This window comes from Panulirus ornatus, chromosome 73 (assembly GCF_036320965.1).
Source record: "Panulirus ornatus isolate Po-2019 chromosome 73, ASM3632096v1, whole genome shotgun sequence".
In the NCBI taxonomy this organism is placed as follows: Eukaryota; Metazoa; Arthropoda; class Malacostraca; order Decapoda; family Palinuridae; genus Panulirus; species Panulirus ornatus.
The window spans coordinates 6,546,868-6,568,606 of record NC_092296.1 but is presented as its reverse complement, the minus strand read 5'-3'; the positions used below and the strand labels follow the sequence as shown (position 1 = coordinate 6,568,606).

At 38.2% G+C, this 21,739-nt stretch overlaps 1 protein-coding gene across 1 annotated transcript in view; it reads left to right on the top strand.

Moving 5' to 3' along the window:
* spin (Protein spinster) overlaps window positions 1–21,739 on the top strand; it is a 144,584-nt gene that overhangs the window by 6,179 nt on the left and 116,666 nt on the right. The window lies entirely within an intron of this gene.

The following is a 21,739-nucleotide window of genomic DNA, read 5'->3' as shown; positions in this document are numbered from 1 at the left end:
CCTTCAGTCCTCACTCAAATTCTCCCCTTCAGTCCTCACTCAAATTCTCCCCTTCCATCCTCACTATCCTCACTCAAATTCTCCCCTTCAGTCCTCACTCAAATTCTCCCCTTCCATCCTCACTATCCTCACTCAAATTCTCCCCTTCCATCCTCACTATCCTCACTCAAATTCTCCCCTTCCATCCTCACTATCCTCACTCAAATTCTCCCCTTCCATCCTCACTCAAATTCTCCCCTTCAGTCCTCACTCAAATTCTCCCCTTCCATCCTCACTATCCTCACTCAAATTCTCCCCTTCAGTCCTCACTCAAATTACCACACCACACCGCTCTGCTTGTTTATCCAGACGAAAAAACCTCTTGACAAACTTATCTTGAACCAGATCTCACCGTGTTATTGACTGTGAATAAAAGAAATCATTTCATTTTCCTCTGAGTCCTTTCATAATGTCGCAAGCCTCAGTACACTGCTATGTTGTGCATCTTTCGTATCTCGCGATCAGTTTACCACACAACATCCCTGGCGGGCTGACCCGCTCATGCAAGTCGCGCAAACCTGAGCTCAGGCGACCAAAGGAGATCCAGTACTTTGATGGTACGACCAAGAAGAGGATTGGAAGCTACTGTATGCTGAATTAAGATATCGTTCTGTATCGGAGACCCGCTGGTGGTAGCAGCTCCTTGACTGTCCAACGTCATTGGTAAGTAGAACAAGAATGGGAAGGACCTGGACGAACGCGGAGGAATATCAAGGAAAATCTTCGTCAATTTGGGTTTTTTTAAGTCTTTTGTTTACCAGTCGTAGGGCTGGTGACATGTGGTGAATACTGTGTTTGTTTGTGCAATACCTTCACCGTGCGTGTACCTTCAACCAATATTGTTTTTGCTCTTATTCTTCTATTTACGTTTATGTTTGAGCTTCAGGGACTCTTAAAGATTATTAACTGTAATAATCTGTTGTGAAACTTTACGTCAACAGAACTCCACTATATTCCGAGACAGATGGAGAAAGACTTGTGCGATCGGTCGCAATTTTCAAAATACTTGGATAAGACGTGACATCCAGACATTGCATCAGATGGTCATCACAGCCTCCCGGACGCCGTAGGGAAATATGGAAATATACGACCCTTCTGGAATTCCTACAGCGTAGTGTGTGTGTCGGTCGCCTGATAGGGATTCGCTGCTGGCGGCCGAGGGGGGATCAGAGACTGTGTTGGTGTGTGAGAAAGGGGAGAGCTTGACGTGGGTGTGCTGGGGTGGCTGAAGGGGACTGACTTGTCGTGGGACACAAGTTGTGAGGGGAGGGGGAGGAGACCACCTTGACGTGGGTATCTTGCGGAGGTGGTGAGGGGGGAACCTGTCGTAGATATGGACGTGGTATTGTAGAGGTGGAACTTGTCGTGGGTGGTGTTGCAGTGGATCTAGGTAGAGAAGCACCTGTCGTCCTGTGTGTCGTGTCGCTCGTGGAGGGATGGTAGAGCAAGAGGACACGAGGAAACCCTCGTATGCAATGTAAACCGATGCAAATAAGGTTGTGTGGGAGACTGCCACAGGGGTTGTGTGGGAGGGCGTTGCTGTTGGAGACTACCACACGTGATCATAAGCATAACTTCGAGTCCTTGTTAGCGTAACTCTCTCTCTCTCTCTCTCTCTCTCTCTCTCTCTCTCTCTCTCTCTCTCTCTCTCTCTCTCTCTCTCACCATTCATTTCCCCTGTACAGTATCCTCTCGCCGCTGCTGTTGCCCTTAACGAAACGCAGTCGCGTCTATTGTGGCCGTCAATTCAATTTATGAAACTGTGAATATCTGGAACATTACGTCCTGGAAGATGTCGTAACTTACCCGGCAACATATGGCAGCGACCATTTCCAGGGAGTGTAGCCCTACGGAATCTTAAGTTCCTTCTACGGAAAACTGTGGACTTTATGCCGGATCCTCACTACTGCTGGAACAGCTCTCTTTACGAGGGATTGGCAATGCTTTCCTCGCTTCCTGGAACCTGGTGCCGGGTATCATGTACAGACTAACAGGTTGAAGACACTGCCCCACGTCCTCTGCAGTGAAAAAACAGTGTGGCCAGATCTTTTCGCAGTGCCTTATGAGGAAAGTGTGAGGAGTGGTTGTTAGATCTGGTTAGGTGATTCAAGTTCAGTTTGGTGGTTAGGTCTAGGTTCAGTGATTGGGTAATGGCTTCGTGAGGTGTAGAGACATACAAATACATTAGGTCGGCCTCCTTAGTGTTACGAAAACCTTCCACCAGCTGGTAGGGATTGGTTCGCTGGTTTTCTAGTCGCTGACGCTTGTAGGGGTTGGTTGAGTGGGTCCTGGTCGCTGACATTACCATGGCAAGGCTGGAGAGGTGGCCGACCTCTGGCTCTTCCTCAGTCAGTGAAGTTCCTGATTGGTATCCTCTTACTGAATCATTCTACCATAACGAAGTCGCGGTGGCTCTGTGACTTTTCCCTAGAATGTACAACTTCATAGCGAGATCAACTTTAACTTACCTTCCCGTTCCAGGATCCCTCTCTTTAGAACCTTCAACAGCGCCCAGGAAGCCCTCCACGTCGATCAGTTGGCAAGACCCACTTCTAAATAATAATTTGCTATATTAGATACAACGTAGCTTTACAGACATTCATGGTAATCTGCATATATCGTCTGTGAAGTCTATTATCTTCTTCCACCTTGGTTGACTAGAATTCTTTTCCCAAGATTGAGCCATCCTTGACAGTAATCGTATTCGTTTTAGGTACGTGGAGGTGTTTACAATCTATCTCTCAAATGTTTACTTAAGTTCTTGAATCTAGATAGGATTACAATCAAGGGTTGTGAGGTGAAAGACGAAAAACGTTGAAAAAAACAGTCTGTACGTAATTCCCCACCTCACGATTCGTCTGTCATGACCAGAGTAAGAGACAGTCTCACATCCTGTACATCATCCTGCCTCATCGTCGTTATGAACAACACTTACCAAAAGATCCGAACTGTGGCGTCTTGCGTAGCCAGAGGACGTGTATCCAGAAGCACCACCAGACTATCTCATCTGTAGCTGCCAGCAGTGGTCGCCTCCAGACTCTGATGTACTAGAAAGGTTGTCCCGGATACAAGTTCCTCTCACACAGATCCATGGGACTTACCTCCCGGCGGAACCTCAGACCAGATACGTTTTCCGTGGGCAGAACCCGTCGCGTTCATAATAAAGCGATGGAGAGTACAAGAGGAGGAGCAGAGCATAGTCTGAGGGGACCTTAATTACCTAGCCATGCCGGAGACGCGGCTGCCATCACCACCATAACAGAGAATATTAATATAGTCAAGTGTTGGACATATTCGGATACGTCTCCCGGATGACTGGTCTTGGTATGTAGCAAGACCCGCTGTGAGAGCGAGATCCCTCCCTCAGCCCTTCGGCAGGAGGGGCTATAGTTAGACAGGAAGGGGTTGAGTTCTGCAATGGTGGGTGCGTCGGACCTGTAGCAGTCCTCATATACCATCTGGTGGATATTAGAGGTTGTGTGACCTGGCTGATGTACGTGTGTAAGGATGACCCTGGCGACCAGGGCTTCAACTGGAGACAGAGGAGCACATAGGAAGGACAGACAACAGCAGACATGATGGTCTGTAACAAGGTTATTTGCTGGAATACATTAACAGCATCCAAATTTCGTAAGTTACAAGCAGACAGGATAGTGAAGCAGAAGGCTCCTCCCCAGCCACTCACCATTATATATATCCAGACTGGACACAAAAACATGAAACTCCTGTGGATGAGGTGATTCTACCAATGACCTATGGAAAGTTGCCAGTGGTGTGTGGAGAGTTTTGAACTCGAGAGAAGATGTATCTGGTGTTGAGGATATCACTGGGGTTTACCTGGAAGCTAATGAGATACTGAAGCTCTTCAACTCCCTCCAAGCCTCCCTCCACAGGAGATCAAGTCTCTCATCAACCTCTAGCAACTCAGCAAAGCTTCATCATCCACTGAACATCAAGATATATCCAGATATACGTCACGACCAGTCCTCCACACAGCCTCTCCCGCCAGATGTCCTGACATCTCATCACAGTATCACAACCACAGGATCCCATCTTATCCGCATGATATGGAGTTTGACCACATCTCACACCCTCGACCCAAACATTTCTCCCTGCACGGGGAACGTCAACCGTCCTAGATTATTATGTCACATATGAAACCGTAATCAGAATCTGTGAATCGGATTGGCCTGGCTCAGCAGATGTTAATTCCATCTCCTCCCCCACACAACACCATTCTATCCCCGTCCACAGGAGGTCTAGACTGCCTCAGTACAGTTCGTTAAGCATTAGATGAATTACCATAAATAGTTCACTGTTACAGACGTGACAGTTGTACGGCTATGTACCTAAACAAGATCTGGGAGGATCTTGTCTGTGGCTGGCTACCCGAAGGCACAGTGTTAGCACTCCTCTTTGTATCGACATAGTCAGCCTTCATCTGCTGAGGCCGACGGTCAGGTCAAAGGCGAGGTAGGTCGTCGTGTTGCCAAGATCGTACCGTCGTGATCAAGGATCGTACCGTAGACTTTTAGAGAGCATACCAATGATTTGATCAGGGATTGTACCATAGTGTTCGAGGATCGTACGGTCGTGCTATAAGGTTTAAAAACTTTGACGAACGACTGAGCTATTAATCCCACTTCGTCCCGTTCATGATCGTAGAAAATCTACTTCCCTCATAATTATTACTCTTTCTGACGATCAATCCTCAGATCAGACGTTACCAGAGCCCACCTTCCTGTGTCTACGACCACAATGGAAAGTCGCCTTCGGCCGTTATACTGTCGTCAATGGACGAAGAGCAGTACAGTCCTATCGAGGGACATATCACTCCAAATAATTCGATTATTTCCCTGCTCCTGATTGCAGCGCAACCTTGAAGCCACAGGGGCCTCGTAAAAGGGGCGCAGATTACCCTCATTAGATGATAAGGATCCTGGTCTGGTCTTGCTCATTTCCAGGATGTGTAACACATCAAAGGATTCTTGCCTTCTGCTGATCCTCTTCTAACATGGTGTCGCCAACAGTCATAATTCACTTCACATTTCTTGTCTCTCCATCCAGCCTTTTATCCTGGTTACCGTTCTTTATTTCTCCAGTTTCCTTCCTTAGTCCCCATCAGTTTTTCCTCGATAACATTATCTCATTTGTATCCGCCATTTATCTCAAACTCGGTATAACACCAGTCCCTTCTAATTTCTCGTATCATTATTCTCATTATAATATATTTTCCTCCCACAACTTCCTTAGTGTCGCCTTTAAGCTTACTTTTGGTTCGTATATAAAGACCCACTACTGTCTTTCCTCCGCAACAACGCGTTCAGATGATTCTCTCTATTTCTGTATTGATTACCCTCGTGTCTTGCAAGGCGAGTGGTCCTTGATGGAAGGGAAGAGAAGCTTCTCTTCAATTAATAGCTTGGAATGTTGTGGCGCTCACTAAACCAAGGCAAAAGCAATCATTTCCGAAAGTTGCTTTCCTTGCAAAGCTTGATTTAGATTATGTCTTTTTCTCCGTATCCAGAGGAATTACATATGAAATGTTGATTCATTGCATTACATACTTCACATTGGTTTTGCGCTAAATTAGAAAAGTTACTCCTTTAGTGAATATAAAAGAAAACGTAAATAGTAACAAATAAATGTTTTAAGGGTAACTAAAACGGTCGTAATCATAAGGCGTATTCTGTCTATTGGCCCTTTGAATAGAAAAAACAAATCTCGTTTCGCAAAGAAAAATTGCTTGGCACTCAGAAACTGTTATGATGCTTCAATCATTCATATCGAACAGTTTCATAGTCAGAGTCCTTTCTAGCGATATTTTAACTCATAAGGAGAAAAATATTCTTTTGAACCAACTCAAACCCAGAACCCTGACCTTCGACACTTTGAAATGAACTTATCACAGTTTCAGTGTAACAGAATAGTTTCTCTTTACGCCATGACTTTTTGGCACCGTCTGCTACTGAGTAATATTTCTAAAAGAGGTACAAACAAATCCAGTCAAATGGGAGAAATCAGTGTATCTATCCTCTCACGGTGATAGGTGCTGGTGACTGTTTTCCTGGCAGAATACTTGTTCACTTCTCTAGCTTTACAATGCTTTCCTCAAGGTTTTCATCCTGTTAGATTGACCGTCTTTATCAGTGAGGAGATACTCGCTCTGTTGACTGGGCCAAGACTGAGTAGTAGATTTGTGTGTTTTGTTGCATGTGACACAGACGCCATCACTAAGACCATAAAGTCATATATTTATCCTTCATTTATTTTCTTTAGCAACGGGAGAAAGCTTCTGATAGTGGTAGCAGCTTTGTAGCATTACCGTGTGGTGGTCCGACTCTCAACACTTTGTCCTGGGTCATTAATGCCAACTTATCACACCATGAAAATGATTACCAGTGACTACTAGTAAACTGCAGGTTACCTTCAACACTAATAATTCTCATCCTGAGTATATAAATATCTCTCTTCCCTTAAGCTTGAGCTAAGTTATACACTTAAAACTACCATGGGCGGACCTTCAGGGGTTGTCAAACCGAACTTTCAAATGTTGAATATCTAATGTCAAAAATATAACCAAATAATTTGATGGTCAGGCATTCCAATCATTTTGCATAACGGAAACACGCTCATCTTCGGGTTATTCCCTCACATTTTGACTTCATAAGGTATCTGGTGGTGTGGATCATGAGCATAAGCAAAGAGAGTGGATGTGGTCTTGCAATTTTTCTTAACATCTGCAGATGTTAAAAGTTTTTCCGGTTGTTGGTTACAGCTAGAAATTGACTGCCCTCGTGACCCTGGCAATTCAATAGGCCTGAAGCCCAGCCAACCAACCAACGATTATAATTATGGTTGTATGAGGCTCTTTTAATTATCAAAGTACCTGAAGTGTAGCAAGGCCTGTAAGCTTCAGCAAAGTGTTGCAGGGATACATGCAACATATGAGCCTAGTGAACTATGGTAACCTTAAAGAGAAGCACTTGTTAATATTGGTAATCAATCCAAAGCACACTATCAGATTATGGATGCAGATTGTCGCTGGCACAAAAGTTATCATGCTTAATAATACTTTGTCATATAATCAATGACCTTTGTGTTATTTACATTTCATTTATTTTATCTATTATACTTTGTCGCTGTCTCCCGCGTTAGGTTTTTTCATTACCATTAATCAGTAAGAAATCAAATGAAACTAAATAATGAAAAAACCATATGGTATGTGCATCCACAGATTGATAATAAAGCCTAACATTTCTATAACAAAAGATATAAACACTGTATATAGAACCAAAAACAACATATTATGTATCATCAGTGACTCAAAAACATGTTGAATATCAATAACTTCTTCTAAATGAAGACCCTGAACCTGTACAAAATCCTTGTATGTTCCACTACATTGCTAAAATATTTCAATAAGCACTCCTCCAAAGTCCTTTAGATATTTCCAAAGAACACTTGTACCTGTAAAGGAGTAAATATGGTTATCTACAACTCATCACTTCCTTCAACAAAACGTCAGCAACCTCTAGCTGTAAACCAGATGATTGTATGATTGTTGGTGTAGATTAGTTCAATTTTTGAATAAAAATATTCAAATTACATCCATTTAATCAGTTTATTGTATCGAGCAAAATTTGTTTTCTATGTAAATACAGATATATCAAGTTTCCTGAAATTGTGTATGATAACTTCATTTGACCAGTAAGATCTAAACATCTCAATAATAATAATAATAATAATAATAATAATAATGAGAGGGCAAAGGTAATCATCCACAAATGCATGTCTGCAGGGTACACACACATTGGTCTTAAGGGTATCCCTGTGAACTGCATTACATTTTCTACATTCATAATTCTTGCCTCAGCCCCACTGGATGTTTGTACAGCTTTAGTCTTCTCTACTTAACTAAGGGAAAATTAGTAGTTAGTGAATAAACTCTCAAATAAACTCTCCACATCTTGCACATATAATTTTGAGGGATGTCCATGATGTGAATCTTAGTTAAGTATAGCTCATCGAATACCCAAGGCAGTGATAGTAACTTGCCAAGTAGCAAACCCTTCATTATAGAAACACGATACAGTTTCAACACCTTTCTATGATATGGTCAAGAATCAGTTTAGTCAATGTATGGTTACTCTGAAATATATCAAAATTTATCCATTCCTTTATTATCAATTAGTATTACAGACTCTAACAAGTGTAGATGTTATCAATATATTATCAGAAAAGTACTTTTTCCTATCATTGTACCTGCACATGGAAAGAGGTAATCTCAATAACACTCTTCAAAGTCTTGATACTGACATTACTATGAATGAAAATATTCTTTTTGCTACAAAGCCACCTTAAAAAACAAACTTCTTTATTCTGACAAAACATGGATTTAGGTGAATAGCATGGCTCTTCAAATATAAAAATTCACTTTTGAGTTATTGATAATTCTTGCCTAAGACCAACAGCAGGTCATCTTGCAATTAATCGGTTTATCAATAACCCCAGGAAATCTCTCTAAAAGGGGTCCTGGTGTTACCCAGAACCCTTTATCCTGGGGCTCCCACAATTCCACAGATGTACTACATTCAGTAGCAGAGATAGGATGGACTTCCTTGAAATGAGAAGTAATTTGGCAAAAGTGTACTCTTTTTCATCAACAATAATAATAAATACCTTAGTGTTCACATTAAGTGAAACTTGTACATTTTCCATCGTACAGAAAGTAAAAAAGAAACAGTGTCCAAGAAAAAATCTAGAATGCAATACAAACATAGAACTAAAATATTTCAAAAACACTTCAGCCTAACTTGTCTGCTTTGTACTTTTAATTCATCTAACAATCTCACACTTGAAGGTACAAAAGACCTATCATATCTGGCAGTATGATACTGAATAGATCTTAGTCTTTTACCTGATGGCAACATCTGATATTTAAGGTATGAAAGATAATTTCTGTCTTTTACCACGTAATTATTACAGGCTTGACAAAGGTGACTTCTCACTTAGTGGTGTAACATCAAACACGTGGTGTTCCTAACATCATCTTGCAGTGGAAAACAATTTGTTCAGTGCAGTCTACTGTTGAGAAAATATTTACAAAGTACGTTTTTCTGAGAGAATTATAAGTTAATCACCTTCACAGAAGACCTAACTCAAGTCAGTCTTGGAAACACTACCATGAGAAAGAGGCTGGCCTGTCCCTCTTCTCAGGATCTTTGTGCAAGAATATAAAGTTTGCCTTGAATACACATAAAATGTTTGATAAGCCAATAGCACATGTAAAAGAAAAAGACCTTGACATGAGCTGAAAGGTCAAAAAGTAATGCTTTGTGCTCATTAGGTAGGATCAGACACTAACAGACAAACGTCCGCAACCCTAATGCTTAGTTGCATATGGTAAATCAAACAATATTAGATTTCACAGTTATAAGTATATACTAATGATTCAAAATGTGGCAAATAACTTACTCTTTACAACTACCTTTTCATAACACATTTAGAATATGCTATTCTGTTTTGGGCACCAAGATTCATCAAATATGAAGAAAATCCAGTTGGAATACTGGGAAGAGCAGCCAAACTATCTCTGTTACTTGGAAATAAACCAAATGATGAAAGATTCAGTGATTTAATTTCTCTAAAAAGAGTGCACAATACAAAATCTAATATGTTTTCAAGTACTTAATAAGTCTGATGATAAAACTCATTATATTTTCTTCTACAGAGATACAGCAATGAAAAATATCAGTATGAAACTATGGTGGAAGATGTAATAAAAATGTGGCTATAGAATTTAACCACACTTAAGCAACAGAAAACTGGAAAAAGCATCAAAAGACATAAAGGCAAAGATTATCAGTGCATTTAAATCAGGGTAGATATCAGTAATACATCAAAGCCATGAGCTGCAACATTTCAGACTTATGACACACTGATTCAATTTACATAGGAAAAAAAGGGAAGGTTTTACAATATTTTCAAGAATACTTTTAATAATAAACATATAATTCAGTTATTTGGGTACTTATTACGCATATTCTTATGATTTCAGCAAAGTGGCATTTGATGTACGTGCAAGCAATTGGCAAAATGGGTTCGCTTTGCCTTCACTGCTACCTCATTATCTACCACACCCATAATCTGTGTAAGCATTTAAGTAAATCTCAACCTCCTCCAGCTGAAACAAATGTTGGACCAGATGATTTAGTGGGAGATGTACATCAGCACTGCACCCCTCCTGCTTCCCAGTAGCTCACAGTCCACTTGATTTTCAGGTCCACTTCACCAGATACATTTTGATAAGTCTGATTAATATCATTTGCATTATTTGTAATATAGCTACAGTTGTACCATAAAACTGAGGGGTGATGTATAAAACCCCTATGCCCCTCTCTTTCCATTTCGTAATCATCACTGCAAAATCCTACTTCAGCAGCACTTGAAGCCCTCACCATTACATTTTCAGAGTTTTCATTAAATATTACCCAAATTATGTTGAAGTGCAAGTCTGTACATAGGTGACAAATTGTTTGATATTGTATAGTTTGTCCACAAAGGTTCAGCTGCGAAAATTTTTGGTCAGAAACATCACACCTTGTAATATGGGTTTCAGTGTTTTGCCATGATGGAATCGACTCCGACACATGCCAAGGAATGCAACTCATCATGACTTCAACCCTAGGCATATTAATCAGAGAATAAGAAGTTCAAGAATGCCAATAAAATATTTATGAATTTCAACTTTTCTTTTTAAATAAATGAAAAATATCCAAATGTGAGAATCTGATGGCTGAAACCGATTGTTTTCTATTCAACTTCCTTTCATTTTTCCATGTCATTTATTTTATACCATATGGTGTTCCTTCAGGTATTTCCCTGCTTGCTGGTATGCCACAGGGAATGGTTGAGCCCACTCCTTTACAAATGGCTCTGTAGGTTAGGAACCGATTGTGCAATTACTTTCCTCCAGCACATATCAGCTCTTCTGTTGACTATACTTTCCTCCAGCACATAGCCTCATCACTCATATATCAGCTCTTCTGTTGACTTTTCTTAGTACTTCCATTTACCTAAACAAGTTCCACACATCTCTCATCTTCTGCTTCAACAAACCTTCCTTCAGAGTCATTATTAAATAATCTTTTGACTGACAATTTCCTCCTGTTAGATTTATGGAATAAAAGTCACCAATTTGAATTTCCCATATTTTCTCTTTCTTCTATTATATTTTAGTCATTTCTCAAACTCTTATGACTCTCAACTATTGACTGGCTGGTGTGCCACTTATAACTTGTTCATAAAATATTAGTTTTCTTCAGCATTTTGACATTTTATTGAACCAAAGCAATTGCTTCTAACCATCTTCATCTATTGACCTAATTCTATATTTCACAGAATCTCCAGTATCATAATTCAGTGGCTTGAATTTCCTTTCCTAGCTTTTGTCCTAAAATCAATTGTTTAGTTTTGTACACTTCCTTATATTTCCTTGTAGAATTTGGTTTCCTGTCTGAATTCCTTTTCATCTACTCTAACACCAAAATCAAATGTGTCCTATGTTATCAGTGTTCCAAAGATGTTTATCATACTTGCTTTTTATTTCCAAGTTAGTGCTAGTGAAAATGAGATTCAGTATGGGCAATGTACGTACCCCTCTGATTTTAGTGCGCTTTAGGACCGTGATATTTTCCAAAACACATCATAAGAAATCATACAAATAAGTTTCTTCCATGTGAATCTAAATATCACATATCAATTTCCTTAAAATCCCCCACTATAAGAACTTTACCATAGAAAAGAAGGCCTATCTCACTCCCTCCGGCATGATCCTAAAGGTGCCCCAAACGATTTCATTCAATCTTTTTCAGCTCATTTAATCATTTTGAGGTAATGCAAGTCATAATCACAACATTTTTCATGTGACTATTCCCATTAAGTAAAGCCTGAAAGGATCATAATCCACCAGTACGTCCTGAAACTTTACATTCTCTTACTAGGTGGACCAAACCCTCCCTTCTTGTCTTCTTTACAAACGTACATCCTTCAAGAATTATAGATTTTACTCCATCTCATGTGTGTGATCTTTCAGTGGTTGCAACCATAACACATATTTCCTGGACTGGCTGTAAATATCAAGTGTAACTAATCATATAAAAGAATGCCAAGATAAGTTTTCCATACCATATACCAGACACATTCACTGTAGTTGTTGAATATTTGATCTAATTACAAAAAATAAAGGAAACACTCTGTCCACCAAGATGCTAAATCTTGCTACTAAACCAAACATTTGCCCAAGTAAGTCAAATGTTTACTAAAATATAATTAGTTAAACTTTTAAGGAAAAACTTGCATAACGCAAAAGATTTCTAAAATACTAAGGAGGTTTTAAAAGAACATATTGTATGTACAATATCTTATTCCCTACAGTGATAACATTCCAGATATCATAAAATGCTCCTGCAAAAGAATTCATACATACAAGTATCTTTTCTGTAAATTAACCTTCCCTGACTTCTGATGACCCGGACATTGAACAAATGATCACAAGTGAGTGTTTAATAGAATAACAATCTCTACTGGAACTCTTTTGGTATGAACTCTATTTATAACATACAACATTTATGTTCATTCATTCGGCAACAAAAAGCAAAAATGGACTAAAAGCAGTGGTGAGTGCAAAAAATCCATTAATGCTAACAACTGATACAGAAATTGTCTTCCTGCAAGTCAAGTTAAAATGATTTTACTTCGATTCTTATCCTTAAATGTACAAATCTTTACTATACTTGCTATAAAATGCTGAAGTGTAAAACATTGCGTAACTATAACACATATACATACTGAGAAATCAGTAATGCAGCCCTATATTCTGGCAATGTTAACCATCTTAATTCACTATGTACATTAATGACAATATATATTTCACCTGCTCAAAGTCTTCAAAAGCAAAAATTCATAGCTGGGTCACTATATAAGGTCAGTGATACCATGTTAAAAAAAATCTATTTCACTACTATGAGTGCCCTACTATGAGTGCCATACCAATTCCTCCATTAAGAATTCTTCTTTCATAACTTTCCCACTACATTTGTGTTTGCTATATATTGAAATTGTATGCTTTTGTTAATGAAACGATTTCTTTTGCATTAATAATGTACATAAGTGAATATCTGCAACAATCTGTTCATTATAACAGGATGTATCAGAGATTGCACAAAGGTATGCTAAAGGCTCTATCACTGCCTTTATACAGAATCCACAACATTCATGAATCAAGATATAATGATGTAAGGCCAAATTTCATTGGGTTACAAATAAAATCTTTATCCTTACATCAATATCAACAAGATAAACATACATACAGAGTTGCATAAATATGTCTTAAACTGAAAAAGTGATACTTGTGGTTTAAGAGCAGGCTACAATGTTTCTGAAGTACAAAAACTCTAAAACAGTCAAGGTTCCATAATCAGAACTCCTGCTCCAAAGAAAGTATAGAGACAAAAACAACACTGGGATATGTCTCTTCCAAAATCACTCCCAAGATAATATGACTGTGTTAAAAAAAACTAGCACAGAAGTTGGAACATTCAATCACAATTGAAAAAAAGATATTAAGAACATATAGAATCTGTACATAAAATCTGAAAATATTATCCTAATTATAATAAATTCAATTCATGCATCTGGAATAAACAAAAGAAAGCAGTGTATTACACAGACTGTGCATACCTACACATACAAACATGCAATGTATGAAGGCAATTTTTTTTTTTAGATATTTATAAATGGCATGTATTCAGCAGGACTGATCCAGAAAGCGCACACAGCTTTGCAAAAATATGCAATGGAAATGGGATATCCGAGACCTGATTAACCTTATTCTCTCGTATAGGTTACAAAATTCCATCAATTAGTATTGCATGATTTGTAAACAAGCAACACTTACTGTATCTTGATAAAATTCTGTGTTCACAAACAATCTAGTTTCTGATTATTCAGGTCCTCGATAACTGACTAATTTAATGCATCTAGTAATGTTGTACTGATGTGGATGGTTAAAGAAAACATAACTTTTCAAATGTTACTGAAAGATCAATCATCATGACAGTGATTAATAAAATGTGGGATCCAATTTCATGTGATGCAATTTCATCAAGTCCATTATAACAATCATTCACGCAAAATTTTAACAGGCAAGGAAAAACTCATTCTAAAATATATTGTTTAAGCTATCTAACAAGCATGACAGAATAAGATAACTGGGTATAAATAAAGTCTGCAGTAAAAAAAAAAGAAAAAAATACAAAATTACCCGTAAAGCAACAGCAGTAATTGAGCTTTAATATCTGCAAAATGAGCACATGAAGATGTAAACTATTACCTGAGTTTAATGCTTGACGAGTCATTGAAAAACATAACAGACAAAGGGTGTTACCAAAGGCATATTAATGCAACCCTCTCAACCATTGTATTGCATTTTTAGCTGTGGGTATATTCAATAAAGGCTCTGAAAAAAAAAATTACCCCTTCTCAGTATACTGACATCAGTGATTTACCCTTAAAGAGTAGCTATCATCTAAGATGATACCCATCCACTACAAAAATTAAACTTAAAAATTCTTTACCCTTGCAGAATATTCTGTCATGTTACTGAAGAAAATACACTAGGAAGTAGTATACTTTCCTCTATACTAAAGTGGCAGGGTTTTGAGTTGACAAGGGAGGGCCCTAACTGGCAGATTTCTTCCTTATGTAAGGGTACCATGACTATGGGTTTCTTCAAAGGCTGATTTAGTATAAAATACACCTAAACATACACAAATTATGATTTAACCGAGTCATTTTGCACATTCCATACATATTGTATGGATTTTTCAAATATGTTCTTTCATATAATATACATACATATCATTCATGATATCCCTAGGGATAGGGGAGAAAGAATACTTCCCACGTATTCCCTGCATGTCATAGAAGGCGACTAAAAGGGGAGGGTGCAGGGGGCAGGAGATCCTCCCCTCTCGTTTTTAATTTTCCAAAAGGAGGAATAGAGAAAGGGGCCAAGTGAGGACTTCCCTCAAAAGGCTCAGTCCTCTGTTCTTAACGCTACCTCGCCAATGCAGGAGATGGCAAATAGTATGAAAAAAAATCATTCACGTATTTACACATCATTTAGACATTATATGAAAGAACAAAAAATATTTTCATCAAAAAAATATACCTACTAAAGAAGAAATTGTTTCTTTCATAGTGAAAAATTAACTAGTAATGTTTATGTGGGCCTGTATCACAAATATGTCTTCCTTCCACAACAACGTAAGTACATTATCGTTGACAGTTTAAGGGTAATTTTGATACCTAATATCTTTTCCAGCTGTGTTATTAAGTTCCTAGTGACATTATGATTAAGGTTTGGAAAATTACATGAAATGGAATTTCAACAAAGGTGGCGGAAAGCTAAAATAACTATTGATGTCACCTACTATCTCATAAGAGAACATATACTGATGTCAGCCACTATTCAAGGGTTGAAGCAGGTCAGTTCACTGGCAATTTCAAATTATTTCTAATAAAATTACTGATGTTCTACTCAAGTCTTCAGGTACTTTACTAATATCTGATTATGATCACTAACCATGCATATAACCAATCGAAAAAAACAAATATCAAGAAACTCTGCATCATGGCCATTATCAAGAAAAACCCCAGAATGACAATGCCAGAAACAATAATATTGGCATCAAAAAATCAATCTTCCCAAACCCACAGAAAAAGTACATGCTAAACAAATTATTACAGTAACTACAACAACAAGGAATGCTATAATCTTTGCAATCTTTGGGGTAGGGAGATCACTAGAGGAGGAGTAAAATCTTGGCACTTATGAGAATGATGCAGCCTGTAACACAAAAATTTCAATGAAAATTCAAATTTCAGCTGTGGATTTTGTCTAAACTCATCCAGCAAAACTTTACAAACAGCAGCTGTCCTTTACCTATGAAAACACCCTTGTCTGTACAGTCATTCTAATACAGACTTTGTAAGTTATAGTGAGGTTAATGTGACACGTAAACCACTAAGTCTATAACCTGAGACCTGATATTTGTACTGTTTCCAGCCTGGAATTCCTAGGCAGTAAAAATGGACAACAGTAATAACAAGTGCAATCTACACATTGGTGATATTTCAAAAGAATGACTTTCTAAACAGGAGACTAAAGCTAAAGTAGTCTAACTGGCTGAACATGGTGGTACGTATGTTGACCAAGTGGAGTTACATGTTACAAAAGGCTTCAGTGTCATTTCAAAAATAAACACGTACACAAATAAACTACATGTACAATGCACTTCATATCCATTAGCTCACAGTGCTATAAAGCTAAAACAAAAACTTTATCTGCAAAAAGTGAGCAATGTGCTAATCCAGCACACAGTTTGTGTACACTTTGAGGACTTCAAGTAATGTGTTTGGTGAAGGCTGTGACCCAGGCTTGCATTAAGGTTTCATATATCAGCACACCAAAACTAAAGAATTGCCTTGACACAACCACGGTGCACTCTTCAGATAACTTTATCATCATTCATGATTAACATGTTAGATATTAAATTGTACTACTTAAGATTCCTGAGATACTTAATTGATAACCATGTTTATAAGCTGTTATTTGTACATATTTTGACTTAATTGATAACATCCTGAGCTAAATTACATGAGAAAATTGCAAGCATTATGAACAAGACATACCTGAGATGTTTAAACATAACCTGAGCAAGTTGAAATATAAACATGAGGGTTGTACAATGATTATCCTGAGGTAGATTTTAAGGTAAAAATTGGGACCAAACTCAATTTAACATCAATATGTTCAGCCTTCTAATTTGGCTCAAATACATTTCTACACTGGGAAACAATATAATGTTCTTGTACACATTCATGCCTCCAGTGACCTGAATACTGTTCCTAGAAATACAGATATAAGAAGAAAAGACTGAAAAGATGACCATGAACCAAGTTTTCACAATTACATGCAGAAAATTGACACTACATAACTCATTAACCATAAAAGATCGGCATGGAAGGCTTCCTCCTTCAGAAATGGATATCCACTGATAAGAGACTGAGACCAGGAAATAAAGAGTGAGGAAATATGTACGTATGTTTCTGAAAAAGGAAATCACCAATGACCAATGACACTTACAGGCACAGACACCCTACATGCTCTCAGACACACACACACACACACACACACACACACTTGTAAAACTCCTTCCCCATGCAGTGCAAGTACGTAATTACATACAACACAAACACATGGGTCTCTGTGGTGTAATGGTTAGCGTGACTGACCATTAATCAGCATAGGCCCACATGGGTTCAAATCTTGAGTGCAGCAGAACCCATGTCCAACTCAGGTGATCAACCTCCCCTAGGTTGGTTGATAAATAAGTACCAGGTTTAGGCTGGAGTTTATGTGTGTGTACCCACATGAGAGGTAAGACATGGCATATATACACAAAGGTTGTGCAACAAGAGTGTAAAACAAGCAACTCATAACATGCAAACAGTAATCATACATACACAATTCCTCTCAGGTCTAGTCACTGCACCTAAAGGAACCCAAAAATGTGATTTAGGAAGTCAACAGTAGGGCAACTGTACCAGAATTAAGAGAGCTTAGGTACAGTAAAAGTTTGAACATTACATAGCTGTCAACCTTAAGAGGAAAAAAGGGGGGAAGGATAACTTCATAACAGCATCTAAATTCCTAAATCAGTTGGATGGTGTTGCCACTCAACAGTTCTTCACAAGGCACTTTACCAGAGTTACCAAAGGCCATGATCAGAAGCAGATAAGGAGGATGTTGAAGAAGGTTGCATAGTAATACTATGCAAAGAAATTGATTCAATAGTCTCCTTGATGGTATAAAGAGTATGAGATGTAGTCCAATGAGTGTAAAACTCTTTCCCCATTATGTACAAGCAGGAAGTTGCTCACCAGAATTAAGAGAAATGAGTCACAGTAAAGGTTGCAGGTTTTAAATTTGCCCATCTTGGAAGAGAAAGAAAGAGGCATGATCTGATCACAAACTTTAATTTCATAAAAAGATCCAAGGATGGAGACAGTGAACAATTCTTCAAGTGGACACAGCTTGAAATTAGCAAAGAAACTTGTTAAAAAATTCTAAAGAAGCACTTCTATAATATATGAGTTGAGAATGAGTAGAATAAAATTACTTGAGGACATGGTAAATAAAGAAAGCATAAACAAACTTAAGAAGATTCATGATAGAACGTTCAAGATATGGAGCCTGCCAAGTGTAAAACTCCTCCCCATACAGTACAAATAGGGATTTATATTGTATGGCTGGAATACTCTAACTACGAGATGGTAACCAATGGCAGCTTTCATAGATAAATGGGTCTTCTTAGTAGTACAGAAAGTATTAGGGATGGGGCATAACAAATTCAGAACTCTCCCCATAATATACAAACAGTTTCCTTACACAAACTCTCTCTCTCTCTCTCCCCACTCTCTCTCTCTCTCTCTCTCTCTCTCTCTCTCTCTCTCTCTCTCTCTCTCTCTCCAAGATGAAGGCACTCACTGATCACTCTATGCACATTACTCTTACCCAGGACAAAAGAAAAAATACAGCTGATAGTTAACTTGAGTTTGGTCTGTTGAATCTGACTCCCTAGACTTGTAAGGAGTCATGTTTACATCACGATCAAATGTTATAAAACTTAATAAAAAATGAATAAATAAAAGGCATACCGAGTTAACTACTGGACACTAAAGATTACTGGTAACAACTCACTGGGCACAGCCTGGCTTCCCCTGCACTCTTCTTGCAACACCTGTGAGGTTTTGGCTGAGTACCCAACTTTAAATTATGTGACAATACCTCCTGCATTAATGTATTGAGCATACAAGACCAACAGTTGAGCTTAATAAAGACCAACTGTCATATTCTACAATTAATCAAATAACTACTATGATGATGATACAGCCTTCAGTTCTGAATTTCAAAATCTTATCAGCATCAAGAAAAATACAATCATTTGTTCTGACATTAGACTAAGCCAAATATTCAAATTGACGTATAATAAAGAAAGCTGGATCATATCTTTCACAATCTCAAATAATCTCATTCACAGAATCACAGGTTGCATTCAAACATATAACATGGATTATCTGTTAATATATATTCTATTACCTTACAATAGTAGCATTGCAACATCTATAAACAGTAGAATGCAATCAAGATTCATCCTTTAGTTTTCTGACATCAAGGCCAGTACTGCGAGAACAGTTACTTAAAAAGAAAAATCAAAGGTTGGGGTACAGCCAAACCCATCATTACAAAAAGGCCCTATTTCCTGTGCATCTAAGTACCCCAGAACTGGAACACCACTCCCTACTATGGCCTTACACCAACATTACTCAGTGCTAAAAAATTAAACTTTTCTTTCACAGATACTCTGACCAATGCTAAGATCACATAAATGGTGGATTTAAACAATATAAATATGTAACTTATGCCACCTCCTCCATTTCAGGACCATTGGTCTTTCAAATCTTATTTCTGGCTTCCTCATTTCTAGACCAGTGAGTTTTCCCACATCAAAAGTTCAGCCCTCAAGAAGTATTCCACTGCAGATTTATTACAACATACCACTTCCTGGACGAAGAATATTCTCAATTGGTAAAACAAAAACAGAATACCATCTCATAGCCACATAGCCACTCTCTGGGATTTAACACTGTTAATATAACTGAGTCATGCCATCTTCCTTACCATGGTATCATTTATATATATATATATATATATATATATATATATATATATATATATATATATATATATATATATATATATATTCATAATCTTCATTTCCTGCATTCGCGAGGTAGCTCCAGGAACAAAAGAAGGCCCCCATCTACTTACATTCATTAACTAGCTGTCATGTGTAATAAACCAAAACCACAGCTAAACCACAGCTCCATCCACAAACAAGTCCCACAGACCCTTCCATGGTTTACCCTGGACAGTTCAGTACGCCCTGATTCAGTCCACTGACTGCAAATCGACCTCTGTATACAATATTGTTTCAATTCACTCTATCCCCTGTACACCTTTCACCCTCCTTCACGTTCTGACCCAGATCGATCAAAATCTTTTTCACTCCAACCTTCTATCTCCAATTTGGTCTCCCCATTCTCCTTGTTCCTTCCACTTCCGACACATATATCCTCTTTATTAACCTTTCCCCACCCATTCTCTCAATATGTCTATTCAATATTAGCACACTCTCCTCAGCTCTCTTAACTGCACTCTTTTTATTACAACACCTCACTCTTACCCTTTCATAACTTAATCAAACAACCTCTCACCACATATTATCCTTACAAATTTCATTTCCAACACATCCACTCTTCTCCACAAAGCCTTATCTAATAGCCCATGCGTTGCATCCAGATAACATTGCTAGGATTACTGTTCCTTCAAACATACCAATTTTTGCCCTCCTAGATAACAATCTCTCTTTCCACTTTCTTCAGCACTCGAACCTTCACCTCCTCACCTACCCTATGACACTTCTGTTTCCATAGTACCTTTTGCTATCATTTCACTTCCCCAAATTTCTCTCCATTCAAACTCGCACCTTAACTAATCTGTCTCTCAACCCAGTTAAACCTAATAATTTTGCTTTTATTCACATTTACTCTAAAGTTGCTCCTTCTAACACTCATCCAATAGCAGTGATCAACTTCAGCATTTTCACTTGAATCTACCATCAGTGTTATTTCATAATAAAACGGCAACTGACTCACTTTCCAGGCCCTCTCATCCTCTACTGACTGAAAACTTGCCCCTGTCCAAGACATCTGCATTAATATATATATATATATATATATATATATATATATATATATATATATATATATATATATATATATATATATATGTATTTTTTTTTTTTTTTCATACTATTCGCCATTTCCCGCATTAGCGAGGTAGCGTTAAGAACAGAGGACTGGGCCTTTGAGGGAATATCCTCACCTGGCCCCCTTCTCTGTTCCTTCTCTTGAGAAAAAAAAAAAAAAAAAATATATATATATATATATATATATATATATATATATATATATATATATATATTTTTTTTTTTTGCTTTGTCGCTGTCTCCCGCATTTGCGAGGTAGCGCAAGGAAACAGATGAAAGAAATGGCCCAATCCACCCCCATACACATGTATATACAAACGTCCACACACGCAAATATACATACCTACACAGCTTTCCATGGTTTACCCCAGATGCTTCACATGCCCTGATTCAATCCACTGACAGCACATCAACTCCGGTATACCACATCGATCCAATTCACTCTATTCCTTGCCCTCCTTTCACCCTCCTGCATGTTCAGGCCCCGATCACTCAAAATCTTTCCACCTCCAATTTGGTCTCCCACTTCTCCTCGTTCCCTCCACCTCCGACACATATATCCTCTTGGTCAATCTTTCCACACTCATTCTCTCCATGTGCCCAAACCATTTCAAAACACCCTCTTCTGCTCTCTCAACCACGTTCTTTTTATTTCCACACATCTCTCTTACCCTTACGTTACTTACTCGATCAAACCACCTCACACCACACATTGTCCTCAAACATCTCATTTCCAGCAC